Consider the following 19,751-nt stretch of genomic DNA (forward strand, 5'->3'; position numbering starts at 1 on the left):
ATTGAAAACTGTGGCAAAGTTTCTAATTGTTCAGAGTAAAGTCTTTCTGTTTTGACTTGGAGTATAGGAATTTTAAATTATTCTTACAATTGAGTGGCACCTTAAGGTGATACAAATAAATTATAACTATGTGAGTGCCTGAGGTAACATTAACAAAACTATTATTATTGTGGTAATATTGCAATTACTATGAAGTCATTGTGATAAGATGGCCAGGTCCCTCTTGTAACTGGAAAGCTTCTGGAAGGCAAAGGACAGTGTCAATGGGAAAAAAATGGCAACATATAGATTGGGAAAAGATCTTCACAAACCCTACACCCAACAGAGGTCTAATATCTAAAATATATAAAGAACTTTAGAAGATAGATTCCACAAAACCAAATAACCCAGTTTAAAATGGGGTACAGAGATAAACAGAGAATTCCCAACAGAGGACTCTTGAATGAGTGAGAAGCATTTAAGACCATATCCAGAGGTTAGGCAAGGCCCCTGATTGAGAGCTGGGGCCACCAACTCATCTCAAAATTTTTAACCCAAAATTGCTCCTGTCTAAAGGAAATATGGGGAAAAAGTGTGAAGCAAAGACTGCCCCACCTGGGGATCCATCCCATAAATAGTCACCAAACCCAGTCACTATTGCCAATGCCAAGAAGTGCTTGACAGGAGCCTGATATAGCTGTATCCTGAGAGGTTCTGCCAGAGCCTGACAAATACAGTGGCACATGCTCACAGTAAACCATTGGACTGAGCGCCCAGGACTCCAAAGGATGATTTAGGGGAATGCAGGGGCAGTGAGGTGGGAGTGGCTGGGTGGGTGGGGAAGCACCCTATAGAAGCAGGGGGAGGGGAATGGGATAGGGAATTTGTGGAGGGGAAACTTGGAAAGTAGATAACTTTAGAAATGTAAATAAACAAAATATCCAATTTAAAAATAAAGAAAAAAAAAGAAATGTTCAATATCTTTAGTCATTAGGGAAATACAAATCAAAAGGACCCTGAGAGTATACCTCACACCAATCAGAATGGCTAAGACCAAAAACTGATGTGACAGGACATGCTGATGAGGATGTGGAGAAAGGGGAACACTCCTTCACAGTTTGTGGCACCCTCTCAGAGGTGAAGGGGTTGGGTGATGTGAGGAAGAACTATGTGAAGGGGAACTGCAAAGGGGCAACATTTGGCATGTAAATAAATAAAACAATTAATAATTAAAAATAAAAGATGGCCAGGTTCAAAGAGCCCAAAAATAAATAGGGGGTTTCCACAGAGTGCTTCCAAGTCCTCACCAAGTCCTCACCTGAACTTATAAACAAGAAATTAATACTGTTGTACAAAGCTCAGAGATCTGTATTTGCCTATTTGAAGTATTTTGCAGATGCGTGCAAAAGCAATCAAAGAGGAGAGCAGAAAATTTTCGAAATATATTTTATAATGTCACTAGTATGCTATAAAGGATAAGAAAAGTATAAGAAAGAAAAACTATAGGCCATATATTTCTAATATCAAACCCTTCAAAAAGAAACATACTCTCAAAGTGAATTCCACAACACACAAAAGCACAAGTTTCGGCAGGATTTACTGAAGGAATGCAAGGATGGCTCAGTAGTGGACAGTCTATAAAGGTAAGCTACTAGAACTTCATAGTGAAAAGCAAAACCAGTGTAATCATCTCATTAGATGCAGATAATAAATCAGCTGAACTCCAATATTACCTTAAATAAATAGATGTTGATAAGAAAAACTGGTAAGACAAATAAAATACATCCAACATTTTCTAGAAAAATGTCACACAGTTCAAAATGCTGTATCAAAACCCACATATTTTCAACAAATAAGGAAAAAATTCAAAACTTGTATATTCCTACAATAGACTCCAAATAATCAAAACCAAACCTGAGCCTAAAGAATAAGGTCAGAGGGAGGTATCACACTCCTAACTTTTAGACATATTACGAAATTATTTTACCTAAGCAACATGGAATAAAACCAAAGGGACCAATGAACCATAACAGAGATCCTATGAATTAGTACTGACATTTTCTGTCAATTGTTATTGAACAATAGTGTCAAGAATACACGTTGGAAGATTATACTCTCTTCATTAAATGGTGTAAGGGACAATGTGACATCAACATGCAATACAGTGAACTTATATTCTTATATGACAGGCTTAGAAATCAACTCAAAATGTATTAAAGATAAATATAAGATTTGAAAATATGGGGTTGGGGATTTAACTCAGTGGTAGAGTGCTTGCCTAGCAAGCGCAAGGCCCTGGGTTTGGTCCTCAGCTCCAGAAAAAAAAAAAAAAGATTTGAAAATATAAGAGGAACAAAAGAAAAAGAAAAAGAAAAAAAAAAACTCCAGAAACATTGTTCTGGACAATGATGTTTTAAGAACTGATCAATAAAAAAGCATAGGTAGTAAAATTCAAAATATACAAATGAGGTTGCCTCAAATAGAATGCTTACAGGGGCAGATGCATAGACACAGTCTCCGAACTGAAAGAATGTGTCCGTGTATGGTATGACCATATTCTTGGTTCTGACAGGCCTCTAAATCCTCTGCATCTGAGGAGTTGATTGCAAGCCTTTGACAACACTGGGATGTGGTGAAACTATTAGACGGTGATATCATGCACCGTCACTTGAAGACAATATGCAACTCTTGTCTGTCTTCACTTTCTCTTTGCTCCCCATCTTTCATGAAGGGAGAAGTTGCTTCTGCCATTATATGCTTCCTGAACAAGGGGCCCAAATTAGCAAGACTGAGTAACCCCGAGCTGACCTGTTTGGAAACAAAGAGCCAAAGAAATCTTTTGTCCTTTAAGTTATGTATCTCAAGATTTTGCGAGAGAACTAAGGGTTGACTTATCTATCTGATAAAGTTAATAAGTCAAATGTGTAATATATTGATACAAGTCAAGCCTAAACACATCTGTATAATGAGCAGAAAGTGGCAAAGAACTAGAGAAGACATTTGGCAAAAGAGGATTGACCTCCAATCAGATAAATGCTCAAAATCACTTATGATCACAGAAATATAAATTCAAACCCGAGTGCAGTCCACCTTACACTTGAGTAAACAGCTATTATCAAAACAATGAACAATAAGTTTGGTGAGATGATCATTTCATTAGATGCTGAGAAAGCATTTGACAAAATTCAACACCCCTTCATGATAAAAGTCCTGGAAAGAATAGGAATTCGAGGCCCATACCTAAACATAGTAAAAGCCATATACAGCAAACCAGTTGCTAACATTAAACTAAATGGAGAGAAACTTGAAGCAATCCCACTAAAATCAGGGACTAGACAAGGCTGCCCACTCTCTCCCTACTTATTCAATATAGTTCTTGAAGTTCTAGCCAGAGCAATCAGACAACAAAAGGAGATCAAGGGGATACAGATCGGAAAAGAAGAGGTCAAAATATCACTATTTGCAGATGACATGATAGTATATTTAAGTGATCCCAAAAGTTCCACCAGAGAACTACTAAAGCTGATAAACAACTTCAGCAAAGTGGCTGGGTATAAAATTAACTCAAATAAATCAGTTGCCTTCCTCTATACAAAAGAGAAACAAGCCGAGAAAGAAATTAGGGAAACGACACCCTTCATAATAGACCCAAATAATATAAAGTACCTCGGTGTGACTTTAACCAAGCAAGTAAAAGATCTGTACAATAAGAACTTCAAGACACTGAGGAAAGAAATTGAAGAAGACCTCAGAAGATGGAAAGATCTCCCATGCTCATGGATTGGCAGGATTAATATAGTAAAAATGGCCATTTTACCAAAAGCAATCTACAGATTCAATGCAATCCCCATCAAAATACCAATCCAATTCTTCAAAGAGTTAGACAGAACAATTTGCAAATTCATCTGGAATAACAAAAAACCCAGGATAGCTAAAGCTATCCTCAACAATAAAAGGACTTCAGGGGGAATCACTATCCCTGAATTCAAGCAGTATTACAGAGCAATAGTGATAAAAACTGCATGGTATTGGTACAGAGACAGACAGATAGACCAATGGAATAGAATTGAAGACCCAGAAATGAACCCACACACCTATGGTCACTTGATTTTTGACAAAGGAGCCAAAACCATCCAATGGAAAAAAGATAGCATTTTCAGCAAATGGTGCTGGTTCAACTGGAGGGCAACATGTAGAAGAATGCAGATCGATCCATGCTTATCACCCTGTACAAAGCTTAAGTCCAAGTGGATCAAGGACCTCCACATCAAACCAGACACACTCAAACTAATAGAAGAAAAACTAGGGAAACATCTGGAACACATGGGCACTGGAAAAAATTTCCTGAACAAAACACCAATGGCTTATGCTCTAAGATCAAGAATCGACAAATGGGATCTCATAAAACTGCAAAGCTTCTGTAAGGCAAAGGACACTGTGGTTAGGACAAAATGGCAACCAACAGATTGGGAAAAGATCTTTACCAATCCTACAACAGATAGAGGCCTTATATCCAAAATATACAAAGAACTCAAGAAGTTAGACCGCAGGGAAACAAATAACCCTATTAAAAAATGGGGTTCAGAGCTAAACAAAGAATTCACAGCTGAGGAATGCCGAATGGCCGAGAAACACCTAAAGAAATGTTCAACATCTTTAGTCATAAGGGAAATGCAAATCAAAACAACCCTGAGATTTCACCTCACACCAGTGAGAATGGCTAAGATCAAAAACTCAGGTGACAGCAGATGCTGGCGAGGATGTGGAGAAAGAGGAACACTCCTCCATTGTTGGTGGGATTGCAGACTGGTAAAACCATTCTGGAAATCAGTCTGGAGGTTCCTCAGAAAATTGGACATTGAACTGCCTGAGGATCCAGCTATACCTCTCTTGGGCATATACCCAAAAGATGCCTCAACATATAAAAGAGACACGTGCTCCACTATGTTCATCGCAGCCTTATTTATAATAGCCAGAAACTGGAAAGAACCCAGATGCCCTTCAACAGAGGAATGGATACAGAAAATGTGGTACATCTACACAATGGAATATTACTCAGCTATCAAAAACAACGAGTTTATGAAATTCGTAGGCAAATGGTTGGAACTGGAAAATATCATCCTGAGTGAGCTAACCCAATCACAGAAAGACATACATGGTATGCACTCATTGATAAGTGGCTATTAGCCCAAATGCTTGAATTACCCTAGATCCCTAGAACAAACGAAACTCAAGACTGATGATCAAAATGTGAATGCTTCACTCCTTCTTTAAATGAGGAAAAAGAATACCCTTGGCAGGGAAGGGAGAGGCAAAGATTAAAACAGAGACTGAAGGAACACCCATTCAGAGCCTGCCCCACATGTGGCCCATACATATACAGCCACCCAATTAGACAAGATGGATGAAGCAAAGAAGTGCAGACCGACAGGAGCCGGATGTAGATCTCTCCTGAGAGACACAGCCAGAATACAGCAAATACAGAGGTGAATGCCAGCAGCAAACCACTGAACTGAGAATAGGTCCCCTATTGAAGGAATCAGAGAAAGAACTAGAAGAGCTTGAAGGGGCTCGAGACCCCAAAAGTACAACAATGCCAAGCAATCAGAGCTTCCAGGGACTAAGCCACTACCTAAAGACTATACATGGACTGACCCTGGACTCTGACCCCATAGGTAGCAATGAATATCCTAGTAAGAGCACCAGTGGAAGGGGAAGCCCTGGGTCCTGCTAAGACTGAACCCCCAGTGAACTAGTCTATGGGGGGAGGGCGGCAATGGTGGGAGGGTTGGGAGGGGAACACCCATAAGGAAGGGGAGGGGGGAGGGGGATGTTTGCCCGGAAACCGGGAAAGGGAATAACACTCGAAATGTATATAAGAAATACTCAAGTTAATAAAAAAAAAATAAGTTTGGTGAGGATGAAGACAAAACTGAGTCCATACATTCTGGTAGTGTTTTCAAAATCAGGAAATGACATAAAACAGTATAGATTTTTCTCAAAACAGAAAATGTTGCTTGAAGCACCTCCTCTCAGGTTGGGATTTAAAATTATGAAATAAAATCAATGCTATGAACCATGAACAAAGTACACAATTTACGTGTGTGGAATGTGGTGGTTGTTTTAAAATACAACTTGCCATATTTTTAAATCACTTGAGCAGAAGACCTCAATTGAGATTGGTCTAGATGAAGTTGGCTTACGCACATTATCTTGAGATGTGGGAAGATACATCCCAAAGTGTTAAATGTATTTTGGTTTGGAATAGAACAGAATTCTTAAAAATTTCTGAAATAAAATTTAAATCTTGCTGACCATTGTGGAAAGTACTCTATTTTTGTCATTATCAAACATCTAGCCAAGGGTAAATCTATACAAAAACAGAAGTAAGAAAGCCCATCATACTATTAAACAAATTTCTTCTGTCTTCAGTAAATGGCAAATTAATATGGAGATCAAAGACTAGATTTAAATTAAATTCTTTGTGATTTATTATATATACATACATATGTATATAGGAATTATAGACCTGCATTATATAATAGTATATCATCTTGGGAAACATAAAATTTTCTCACGTGAAAGGGTTTAAGCAACCTTGATTTCAACTATAGAGAAAATAGTACAGAAGCAAAGGAGAGAGGGATGTGGCTCATGGTATGAGGGGACACACTAGAAATGCCTGTCGAAGGAAAGATAATTTTTGAGAAAGTCAAGAGACTGTACAAACTTTTCTATTTGCAGAGCTAGGAATTTGCAAAGGTCTTGGGATTTATCCCTTGCAAATGTCAAGGGTCTTATGCTATCTCCTCATTGTAGAAAACTTGAAAAATACAGATGTACCCAAATGTCACTTAGAAGTGGGTATGAATTTCATCTACTCATAATTGCATTTTTAAAACATTTTCAGTGCCTACCCCCTCCCCAAAGTATTATTCTCTCTAGCACACACAGGAGCATATATTTCCAAGCAGTACCTCCGTTCTCCCAGATTATCTAATGTGGAGATTTCTACATGCCTCTAACACTTGGTTAGCTTTGAAGCTTTCTAATTTTGACTTCAGCTTGTCAAATCAGTCTGTAAGGGTTTCACCTCCTCCCAATTCACACATATAAAATAGACTTAGGACATCTCGAAGCAGCTGCTTCTCTAGATCTCTATCGTGTTCTTGCTAATTTGCATGACCTAGTGTTTTCAAAAGATATTTTAAAATATTTCTGGGCAAATCGATTTTGTTATAGCTGTTGTTTGTTTGTTTCACATTGTATCTCTGCACTTACATAGTATCTGAGTGGTTCTCACCATTCCTAATGCTACTACCCTTTAATAGAGTTCATCATGTTGTGGTAACAAACCCCATCGTGTAATTATTTTTGGTACTATATCCTCACTATAATTTTGCTACTGTTACGATCCATAATGTAAATAGATTTAGAGATAGAGGTTTGTCAAGGACACCATGGACTACATGTTGAAAACCGCTGTGTATCCCAATCTTCTCATGAAAAAAAAACCCTATATTAATCGGACCCATAACTCACTGTTCATAACAGAATCTAAGGGTCAGAGAGTGTAAACCTTTTCTTTATTTTATTTTAACTCCTCAGACTTGTCATCTTCTTCTGGAATTATTGGAATAGTCCCCTAAACAGGTGGCTCTATCTAGCCAGTATTGTATTCCATAGTCGTATAAACACATGAAAATATGAATGAGACTTTTAGCGCACTGCTCTCTCTGGCACTACCTTAAAATCTCCATACTTTATCACTGACCCTGGCTTTTATCTGTTTCTTGTTATGTATAGGACCTGACCAGGTTTGTCATGTGAGAACTTATTTCTTCAGTCTATAGCACACACATCACAGACAATTGATTACTAAAACCATCTAACTCTTTACCATGTCAAAAACCTTGTTCCTCTTGGGGTTTTCATGCATTATTTACGTTCATTTTGTATTTTCCACAAAGGATAATTTTTATCCTTTCAGTTTTTCTCCCCATTCAACTCTTTTATAAATTTTTTGCAAAAGATTGTTTGGAAATGGAAGATTTCTTTTTAATTTGTAAGTATGTGGGATAAGAGCTTCATTCTGGTGAAAGCAGGGCCCCATCAGCTACAGAAGAGGGGGACATCATTATTGGATCTGAAGTAACAAATGGTTGTGAGATGCCAGAGGAGGGTTCTAGGAAGCAAACTCAGATCCAGTACAAGAACAGTATCAGTCATAATGGCAGTACAATATCTTCAACTCCAAGATTATTTTTGATACATAGCTTCCCAACCCTCCTGTACTGTCCTGTTATAAGAGGCAATTCCAGGAATCACAGTGACATTGGTATCTTAGTTTGAGTTTTATTCCTATGAAGAGACACCATGACCAAGGCAGTGCCTATAAAAGACAACATTTAATTGCAGTTGGCTTGCAGTTTCAGAGGCTCAGTCTATTATCCCCATGGTGGGAAACATGGCAGCATGCAGCCAGACGTGATGCCCAATGAGCCAAGTGTTCTACTTCTTGATCCAAAGGCAGGCAGCCAAGAGAGTGTTCTCATCTGCCCTGGGCAGAGCTTAAGCATAGAACCTCAAATCCCACCCTACAGTGATGTACTTCCTTCAGTAAGGCCATACTTACTCCAAGGCCATATCTCTAAATACTGCCACCTCCCATGGGCCAAGCATATACAAACTACCACATGGTACTTCTTATTTGCACATCTGTGGATTTCACTTAATTCCAGAAAGTCTCCTTTATCCACCATGTAGGAGGCATTCAGCAAATGACTTTTAATTGTTTGTGATCAAAATTTCTCATGCTCAGAAACCTCCCTTGTCACCTGAACGGAAGACAGGAAGTACCTTGGCATTTTAGCAACGGGGTCAAACGCTCTACCTTGGAAAGTACTACTCTATTCATTGAAAAGTTTAGACAGAGGAGTGTAAAATGGGGAAAGAAAATCCCAATATTAAATTGGAATATTTCTTTCAGTTTCCTGTGTTTCTGTTGATAGATTAATGGAAAGCATAATTATCAGCAAATGATATGGCGCTAGAGGGTGATTACATTGGAAACCATTCTCACTATAATTGCTTACCATACTTTTATTGCTTAAAACAAAGTTATCTTTTATTTATCTTTAGATTATGTAGGGGATATTATACATTATATTAAAGATTGATCATAATGAGCACATGTCATTCATATAGTACACACTACTTTTTTAAAACCTTTTCATTCAATAACACATACATTATTTTAACTTATCCCTTTGTGATACCCTAACAGAATACTGTCAAAAGTAGATGATCTTTCCCTATTAGGATAATCTGTACTGGTTTTCTAACAGGATTTTTCTGGTGGACATACAAGAAGACACATTGCCAGAAGCCATTCTTCCTATGTCTAATCTGAGCTACCATATCTGACTTAGTGAAATAGGATTTAACTGAATGGATTTGGAGACATCCATTTAGGGCTACTATGAGAATCTAGAACTTTACTTAGTAGCCCTGAGTCTTGGTTTATCCATTCTAATTGTAGCTCCACTATCTGTTGTACCAGTATAGTTTTTTTTTCATTTGTACCAGGTTGGCTTGGTACTTGCAATAACACCCACTCCTTTTCCTACTGACAAAAGAGAACAGATCAAAGATAGAAAAGTATGAACAAATAATGATACAAAACATTTTAAATGATCCTTCATAGAAGTGTGCATAAATGCATGTCTGGTTGGGTTCAACATAGAACAGAGGTGGCTCAGAGTATATATGCTAACTGGGTAAGCATTTGCATTTATGTCTGTGTGTTTATATGCATATAGTGAGTGTATGGTAAAACATATTTATGATTTTATTAAGTGTATATTTGTCTAGAATTACTGTTACTGGATAAAACAAAGATAGGCTTGAGATTCTATTAAAGAATTTCCTTATGAGACAAAGAAAGGGAGAGTTCCCTGGAAGTTGTCCAACCTGCTCTGCCGGTGGCAGCGTGGAGATGTCACTGTCCTATGATGAGATGACCTGACATAGCAAGACGCCACAATTTTCCTCCATGGGTTTTCATAATGGTATGTTGAAGAGGGAGAGAAGACATGCTTTATTGTAAGGGAAATTAACAGCCAGTATCTGGGAGAGAAAGAACTGAAAATGACAGGCCAGCTTTAAGGGACCTTTTGTTTGAGTATATATTTTTCACCTAGAAATGGACACAATTACTGAAAATTAGAAAAGAAGCTCGGCTTTATGCAGTGAAATGAGATAATTTCCCAGCCAAAACAAGTGGGCTTGCATTGAAAAGAAGACCATTAAAATATACCTTAGCAGTAAGTTAATGGGGGAGAAATTCAATTTGAAAATGAGAGAACATTTTCAGATAGAAAGGGCACATGGTGGAACCGTATGCTTAATGAGGTACAGTAGATATATTCCATTTTAATCTAGATCATTTTAGATAATTACAGAAAAAGCTTAGGCTGTGATTTTCCCCCAACTCCTGCTTGATACCAAGTGTTTGTCTGTACTGTAAAAAAAAATATAAACAGAAGATGCACTATGATCCTATTATTTGTTATTTTGTATAAAGTCTTTGAGCAAAAATAAATAGTTCAAAGGGTTTTTTTCCCGCTAGACAGACATCAGTCAATGAAAGAATAGCATTGTTGTCCAATAATGTTTTGACAAATGACCCTTAGGCTTCTGTTCAAAGGATAAAAGCAGTGTGGCTGGCTCCTAAAATATACATATAAAAAGGATTTTAATTTGAGTTACACTATAAGAGAGGCAATATCATAGACAAGCAAATGAAAACCATACTGCCTGATACAGGTTATCTCTTTCTGAGTTGCTGATAAGTGGAATTTCATATGCCCCCCAACATACACACATATACTTTATGGGCTAATGGTTGTTTGGTCACCTTTTAGAACTTTATGATAAGACCATATTGCTAAAGATATTGTAAATTTGAATCAAAAGACATACAGACATGAAGCCAGTACAACTTATAATCTTCACTCTTGCTGTCTAGACTTTATAGCTGGAAAGTTCTATGCATGCTACCAAGCAAGAAAATAATAAATAGCCTTACCTAGTTATAATTTCTGCGACCTACGTTCATGTCTGGACTAACACAATGGCTTGTGATAACATAGTGGGATATATGTTATAGGAGTAACTAACCACTTTCCGATCAGACTTAAGGCCCAATCTACGAGAGGGAACTCATACTTGAAACTGTTAACTGGGCCAAGAATCCATTATGTACAAATCATGGACCCTACAGGAGAAATTGTTGCCACGATTCTATTAAATGGCTACAGTATTAAAGGACTCCATAAGTCCTTATCTCCACACCAATATTTGCATGCGTTTCTCAACCATCATCAAAGAAGCTTATAATTTTAGTAGCTGGCAATTAATACAGACCCATGCCTGGTCAACATACATAGATTAAAAGAGTGTAAACTAGCTAGCTCTAAATGACATGTATATATCAACCCCCTCCCCAAAAAACCCTCAGGATTTATCATGGGACAGGAGACAGAAAGATTGGAAGACTCAGAGTAGTGGATGATTAATGTAAAACAATGTTTCTAGACATGATAGGACTGTTACTCATATAAATTTGCAAAACCTGTGACTGCATGCACAAGACCTGAGTATGATCTTGCTAGCCAAAATGTCCGAGGATGGACTGGAGAGAGGCTCACCAAGTCCTACTTAGAGCTTAGAGAAAGGTTGAATTTTCTAGGGAACTGTAGCTCCACTTTATGCCCTAGACTCCTGCAGATACTGGTATTGCCAAATCTAATCAGTGGGTCTAAAAACTACAGCCCATGCATTAGGGTGGGAAAATTATGTGTGGGTTTGGTGGTGACATGGAAAGAATGTGGGTTGGTTTTGGCTAAAATGCATTATACCTGTATGTTCAGTTCTCAAACCCTAAAAAGTAAAGCTTATTGTGTCATTCCAGTGTGATGAGCTGCGATTCTAAGTTCTCCATACTACAGACTTGAAGTGATTTTACTATAGGTGAAGAGAAACTCAGTCAAATGCATTCTCAGACACTGCATCACAGCTGATAGCTCTAATAAAGATAGGTTCTAGTCATTTTCATTTGCATGAATGACATATCAAGTGAGTAGTGTTCATGTGCTTGATTTTTTTCTTTTTCTTCATATATTGCCTAACAATAGCAGCCAACTCAGACTGAAGTTTTACGTTATATACACACCATGGAAAGCTTCAGAAATGACAGCCAACTGACACGGAATCTAATGGGTTAAAACCCATTAAAAAAAACGTACAATTTGTTAATGAGTCATCGGAACTCAGGAATGAATGCATTCAGAAAAGAAAGCCTTGCTTTGTGTCAAGCTAGTGAGATAGCAAGATGTGGTAGCTTCAAGTCCCCTTAATATAATCAGGATTCATTATTTAACATTATTCTCAATAGTGATCCAAATGCATTTTCTCTTATGCAAGAAGTTTGGAGACATGACTTTCTTTGAACCAAAATAAAATTAAGTGTAGCATAATGTTTTAAAAACAAGATTCCTGGGTCCAGCTTTGGGGGCCTGCACAGAACATTCCCCAATGTCACAACTCTTGATCTTTGTTTAGACCCTCTACTATTTGTCTTAAGTAATAATACTATAATGTTACCTTGTTCTTATCTTAGGCATTAGCAGACACTTTGTGTCATGGGGTGACACTGACAGGTCTTGTGCTGTAAATTAGTGTTTGTAGGTATATCTGTGAATGTTTATACTCACTCCTACAGCAGGTCATGAGAACATGAACCCATAAAAAGAACAACTATAAAATAGAAAAGCACATGTAAGAAATGTAAAAAAAAAAAGCCAGGATGCATGTAATTTAGCTCTATATGGTCTTTTCTAATACTAGTCACTATAGAGTTTAGCAGAATGTTTATGGAGAATCATCCCTCAGGACCTACAGGTTCTTCATCTACAGATGTATAAGATCATGATCCTCTTAATAATTGATTTATACTAAAAATATAAGAAAAGTACTAGAATGCTAGTACAAAATGCTTAAGTTAACTTTGGTTTAAGGACAGTTGATAATTAGAAGCAAACTCACAAATAGTAGTAGTTTGTTAGGTAATATATTATGAAAAATTCATGCCTAAGAAGGCTAATGTAATATATGGGGTATGATTTATGAACTAGGGAAAGAGAGACTGATCTCAGTAAGTCAATCCAGAACAGGACTAACTTAGAAAGCAGAGGGATAACTTAACACAGGATTGCTACACTTGGGAGAAAAGCAAAACTTGGTTTTGACAGGATCAGAAATGAAAGGTAACATATTTTTTTCTTTGGAGGATACCAACAGAATTGGAGATATAATGAAATAAAGAAAATAGCAAAAGACCACTCAACACAGAAGACGAAGCTGAGCTGTTTCTTCAACACTCTGAACAATAAACATTTACACATCAAGTGGGACTGACAGGGATATCTGAGGGCAACACCCAAGTCAGAATCAGAGACAGAATGAGGTTGATAGATGTTTAGGGACATGAGGAAATTGAAGATATCCAAATATGACTGAATGAGGTCAACTAATATTTGGAGAGCAAATAACTAGAGTTGTCCAAATTATGAATCAATGTATTTTGTCAGTAGGATTGCCTGTCATTGATGTAAACAGTCCAGTGTCAGGAAAAAGCTGCATCAGGAGAAACGTTTGAAATACAAAGAAAACTTGATAATAGAAAAATCAGGTGTTTGTATAAGCCGAAGACTATCAGGGCCATTGACAAGACGGCTCATTATTCCTCACTGTGGTGCTCTATTTGTGCCAAATAATGCCTGCAGGATGAATAAAAGGCTTCACTACTCACAAGTAAAAGAATCCACAGGGGGGAATTTGGGACATCGGTTGATTTTCACCTGCACTTTTGGAGAATGAGAGACTCAGACCCCGATTTTCTTCCTTCTTATTTTTCTATCCTTTGACTCATCTCCTTTTACTGCTCTCACCTCTTTCTGTCTGTTTCTTCTCATACCCAGCCTTTTGCATTCTTCATTTCTCTCTACTGATCACTCGTCTCTTCTTTGTCTTTTTTTTTTTCCACAAAGAAAATAGAAACGCACGGCTTTAATTTATTTTCAGGAAAAAATGAAGTAAGGAATGATGACAGTGAATTTGATTTAACATTTTCTTTTTTAAGATTGACTTGAAAATTACATATTTTCACTTAATACCTAAAGCTTTCTACATAATTTTATTCTGGAAAATATGATAATGGAAATGATTGATATTCAAATCACTCCATACTTTTATCGGCATGTACATCAATCTTGACATTGTCATTTGATCCTATTACAGAGTCTTGATAGGATGTTTGGACAAAATTACTTCTAAAAATTTGAGACAAGAAATGGGATTTCTAGTCTTAGATACTATATGGATAAGTAGACCTGATTAATAAACTATTATAATTACTTTTAACTTTTGTGGCAAAATATTTATCTAGCTGTATTATTTCTGGGCAGACACTAATGGGAAATTAGTCTATTATTGGTAAAGTGATCCCTTGACAGTAGAGCAGGAAGGTAAATTTTCAATGCATTATCCAACATCTCTGTTAATTATAGACTCAATTGCTTAACCTAATGAATTAATTGATGGGAAACATAAAATATTTTGGCATGGCTATTTCCTACCAAGTTATTTTCTTTAATTAAGTGAAACCCCAATAATGCAGCAAATACTGTCCATAAAAATAAATAGATTACCCTGGAGGTTTGAGAGATGGCTCAATGAAGAACTCTCCTCACAGGTGGGACAGTATGAATTTGAATCAGTAGAACCACCAAAATCTAGAGGCAGTGACACTCATCTGTGTTTCAAGTGCAACTGCAGTGAGTTGGAAGGCAAAGAGATGAGAATTCCTAGAAGTTCATGGACCAAACTAAATAGTCTGGCATACACATTTATAAATAACAAGAAGACCCTCTCTCAAAATTGATGGGAGATAAAGATTGGAAACCCAAGTTGTTCTCTTGACCTCCATAAATATACTGTGGCAAAATGTACTCTCACATAAAATGTACCATACATATTTGTACACACAGACACAACTCTGTGTCACACACACACACGCATATGCACACACATGCACACACACATACACACATGTACACAAAAACAATGGGTTACATTAACTTATTGTTTAGTTTTAATAAAAATTTATATTCAGGTAACCATCTCTCTTTACTTTTTTAACTGAGGGATGCCTTGATAATAAAGTACATATGCCTTTCAGTCTAGCTTTGTGTAGAGACTATAAAAGCCTCTCTGTTTTGAGAACGCAATAGTTCTGCAAAATAAGCTCTCTTAGGGGAGTGTTAGTAGCCTGTAGTTATGGGAAGGCTCCATTTTCCTTAAAAGGCATTGCTGTTTACATAGGAGTTGAATCATATACTTTGTCTAACCTTCAAAGTGATGATGCCTTTAGGAAATCGTGTAGGCTCTATGATAAAGCAGTGAATCTGTGCCACTGGATCTATAACCTTAAGTCCAAGACCTCAACTCAGAAATGAATTAAAACTGGAACAAATGACAGGTGAAGGTAAGGCTAGGGACTCAAAAATCTGGGGAAATGATCCTGTAACAATGGTGAAGACAATATTCAATTCAAAATGACGAATGCAAACTTAGGCATATTAAATATGAGTATGAATAATTTTGAGTATCTTTCTAGGACAAAACCTATATATCTCTGATGCACAGTACATGCCTGAGGAGTTTCTCTTGTATAAAACATGGTTGGGCTCCTTTGTCCTGCACCACCTCTGAAATCAGAGAATGATGGGACGTTTCACAAAAGTTGCTCTTAAAGAGACCCCTATTCACAATCAGTAAATACAATACCCTAGAAAAACGACTGATGTTGTAACATATAAGGGATAGGCTTATGCCAAGAGAGTCATACATTGTGTTAGTGAATGTTGTCCAGATGAAGAAAAGGAAGTGAACTATTTACATAATTTAGGTTCCTATGGGATCAATAAAATTGAGTTAGTTGTGTGGATAGATTTATTAGAATCTCTTAAGCAAACTTCTACAGTCATGTAAATGTGATTTGTCTAAAAAGGAAAAACAACTTAAATTGACATTCTATTCTGTTTAGCCATCTTTTTGGCCCCCAAAGTTGGAATATTAACACGGTAGTATCTATCCACTTTGTTTAAATAATCAAAACATGCATTTTATAGATATTTTAAGAATCTGAAATAATACATGGTCTCGGTCTTTAATAGATGCATAAATTATATATGAATATAAATTATATAGAAAAGTATATTTTATAGATAAATTATTAGAAGCTTTCACTGAAGCCAACAAACTAACTTGAAAATCAGTATTCTACAATTAACCAGTTTACTAGTTTTTTTAGCAATTTATTAAAAACCTGACAAGGAAAGATTAACTAGAATTTTTTTTATCTCTGAGTTGTTCCTGAGTTTATAATTAATGAGCCTAAAGAAACAAACCTGTTTTTTTTTGCAGTATCGGTTGAGGTGTGAGCTATTAAAACATGAACAATCAATCATTTAATTTATCATCTTTCTCACATTATGTTTCATAGATCACCGATGTGAGATCCTTTAATTCAAGCTTTAACAAATATTTATTGAATGATGCACAGAATGAATTTGGGTACTTAGAGAGGATATGTGTCAATGTCAAAACTCCCTCAACCATGTCTGATTGTTCTGGGTCCTCAACAATACTCAATTCATTTCTCTTAAAGACATCCATCTCAAGAAAAGCAGAACTTTCCTCTGTTCAGCAAACTTGATGGCCCGGTGTGCTATCTCCCCCATTTGTGTTTTGTTATTAACTAGTGATTCATCTCCACACATACAATTCACAGATTAATAAGTGGAAAGGCTGCCATTAATAATTAATGACATTTTCTTTATTTGCCAAAGACTGAAACTCAATGAGCTGAGAACTTTTCCTAATCTTTTTAAACACTATAGAGCATAATTCCCTGTGAGTTCCATTACCTTGTATTCCTATGATATTTTAAAGCTACATACATCTTGTCAAAATATTTTGAATGGGCTAATCAAATTCATCCAAATTTCATTAAGTCTCCATTTTTTTTTAAAAGCTGGGTAGGATACAGAAATGGAACATATTATTTTTGTTCTCCTCAGGAGTTTCTTCAAGGAGCTCATGCTGATTCATTGCTTGTGTTCATTAATGTGTATATTCAACAAATGATTTTGTAGTTCTTACCTTTTGCCAGCACCATTATTGGACATAAAGATTGTCCAGTTTGGAAGATGATACTGGTGTTTTTGCTGTCATGTTAATGTCCTGGCATAATAAAAAAGATAAAGAAGAGAATAGATTTAAAATTTAATAAAGAATAGATATTTTAGTTTGAAACAATATGAAGGTATTTTAAAATAAAATATAACTGAAATTAAATTTCTGTGTATAGTCACAGCACTTGCACTGTATCCCTAAATGATGAATCAGAGTCTGCCTAAATCAACAGTAAAATAATTAACTAGCTTTTCAAGATTCTGTCTGAGACTGAGAAGTGCTCTGGAAGTTTCTCTGCCCAAAGTCACCAATGTTTTTGAGTCACCAATTATTATCAGAACCTCATCAATGATTTTCATATGCATGGGAAAATACTGGCTTGTGATGTTAAAAGTCATGTTGTAGCATCCTTGCAGAAAACACATACAAATGACAAGTTTAATGTATGTGGGCTCTCTTATGACAATTCTCTAGCCCATTCATGCTGTCACTCATCTGGAAGAGTTTCTTATGTAATTTTCTCTCTCTTCAAAACTTCTTAAAGCCTCTATGAGCAAGTGATGGTTTTCTGCCCTGTCTTTGCAAAGAAAAGTCGAAGTGAGTATAAACGACCTTTCCTAAGCATCTGTCATTTCCACAGTGGCAGCCATGAGACTCTTTTCTCTGGCTGTCACAGGTGAATGGCTTGTTTCTAGCTATGGTCTATCAGCTTGCATATGAGATCCCATCCTTTTTTTGCCTGCTGGAGTGTGGTATACCAATACCATTGGTTTTTAATCATGAATGCCTTCCTTGTACATCAGCCCCTATATGCTATTCTCTCTACTGTGTTTTCCTTTAGCCACTTCTCTTTTTCTTTCCTTTCCCACGGAGCATAACTGCTCAAGAGCTTTGCCTACATTTGTTAATAATTTCTCTTTTTATCTATCTAGGTTAAATTGACTTAGGCAGACTTTCATTTCCAACAGTCTCCTGAAAGATTCAAACAGGGAATCATCGTTGATGTTACCTTTTCTTCTTGGCCACATGATCTCTTTTACCGCAATTTCCCCTATCAGGCTTTATTCATAATTTAGGTACCTGGAGCACCCATTCTACCCAGTCTGTGCCAAAGCACCAGCATCATTTAGTTGATCCCATCAAATGATTTGACAGTGTGAGGCTTTTCTGATAGCACTGTGTTTCATGTTTTCTGTGATTTGGTATCTCTGGTTTCTCATGGTAAACACACCATGATATTTTATTATTATTGTTTAGGCTACATTACGTTGATTAGTAATACATTTTCATCTATATGTGTCTTTTCCATTTTAATATATTATTTTAGGGATGTCCTCTTTAACACTTATTGCATTTAGATATTTGTATATTTTTCCATTGATTTAAAAACAATTATTTCCAAATCTAGATATAAAATTTATTGATTAAATGAGTTTCAAATATCTCCTATTTGGTGGATTTAGATTTATTTATCACAGTATCTTTTTCAGTGGTGGTAGGCTTTCCCTTCAGCAGCCAAATTTGCAAACAGTTACCGTGCCTACCTTTTGTTTTTGTTTTCATGAGTTTAGGTTATCTGAACAGTGGTCCTCACATTTGCAGGGCAAGTGCTTTATAAACTGTGTTGTTTTCTCATCCCTGCAAAGGATATTTTCCATTAGTATATTGGCTCATAAAGATGAGTGCAAGCTGGCTTTCTCCAATGCTGTTGGCTATAACAGGAATGTCATACATTTCAACATGCATATTTATTTTGTACTGGTGTTTGGACAAGCCTGACTAGTCCTATAAAACAGAGTTCATTATAATCCCAGGTAACTTATGATATGACTAAAACAAATATAAAGAGCATTACTTTGCTAAAGATCAAAAGTCGTAAGTTCTTTTAAAGGCTGAAATTTGATCCTAGATAAACTGACTCCAAATGCCAGATGGCTCTTAACTAAATTTTACTGCCTTCTATGAATATCACTCATTGGCATAGTTTTATCAATACCCTATTAGAAATAGCATAAATGCCATGGGATAGACAAACACATTGTGAAATACCTTTCTACAGTGGAAAATCATCAGGAGCAGAAATCATTGGAAACGTGAGACCCCCATGGTCCCAGGGAATACAGAGACATGTCCTAAATATCTCAAATCAGTAGCAAATGTTTGCGTCATTTCACACACAATCTAGTGTGGCTTTATTTTGTTACTTTTATTTTTCCATAGGCATTTAAACCTATTTTAGAAGTAAAAACAAGAAGTGATGCAAACAAATGACCAATTACGGGACTGTAACCACCCTTGGGGCTTATACCAAATGGAGTGGTTGTAAAGAGTGATTTCATTCATCCTTTGTGCACATTGGACATAGAATCTTGAGAACTATGCTTACATGGGATTTGGTATTGGAAGCAGACCCTGTTTTACCTTGTCATTTTGTTCACAAAATAACAGGCATA

The sequence above is a fragment of the Rattus norvegicus genome, chromosome 6 (genome assembly GCF_036323735.1).
Source record: "Rattus norvegicus strain BN/NHsdMcwi chromosome 6, GRCr8, whole genome shotgun sequence".
Taxonomy (NCBI): Eukaryota; Metazoa; Chordata; class Mammalia; order Rodentia; family Muridae; genus Rattus; species Rattus norvegicus.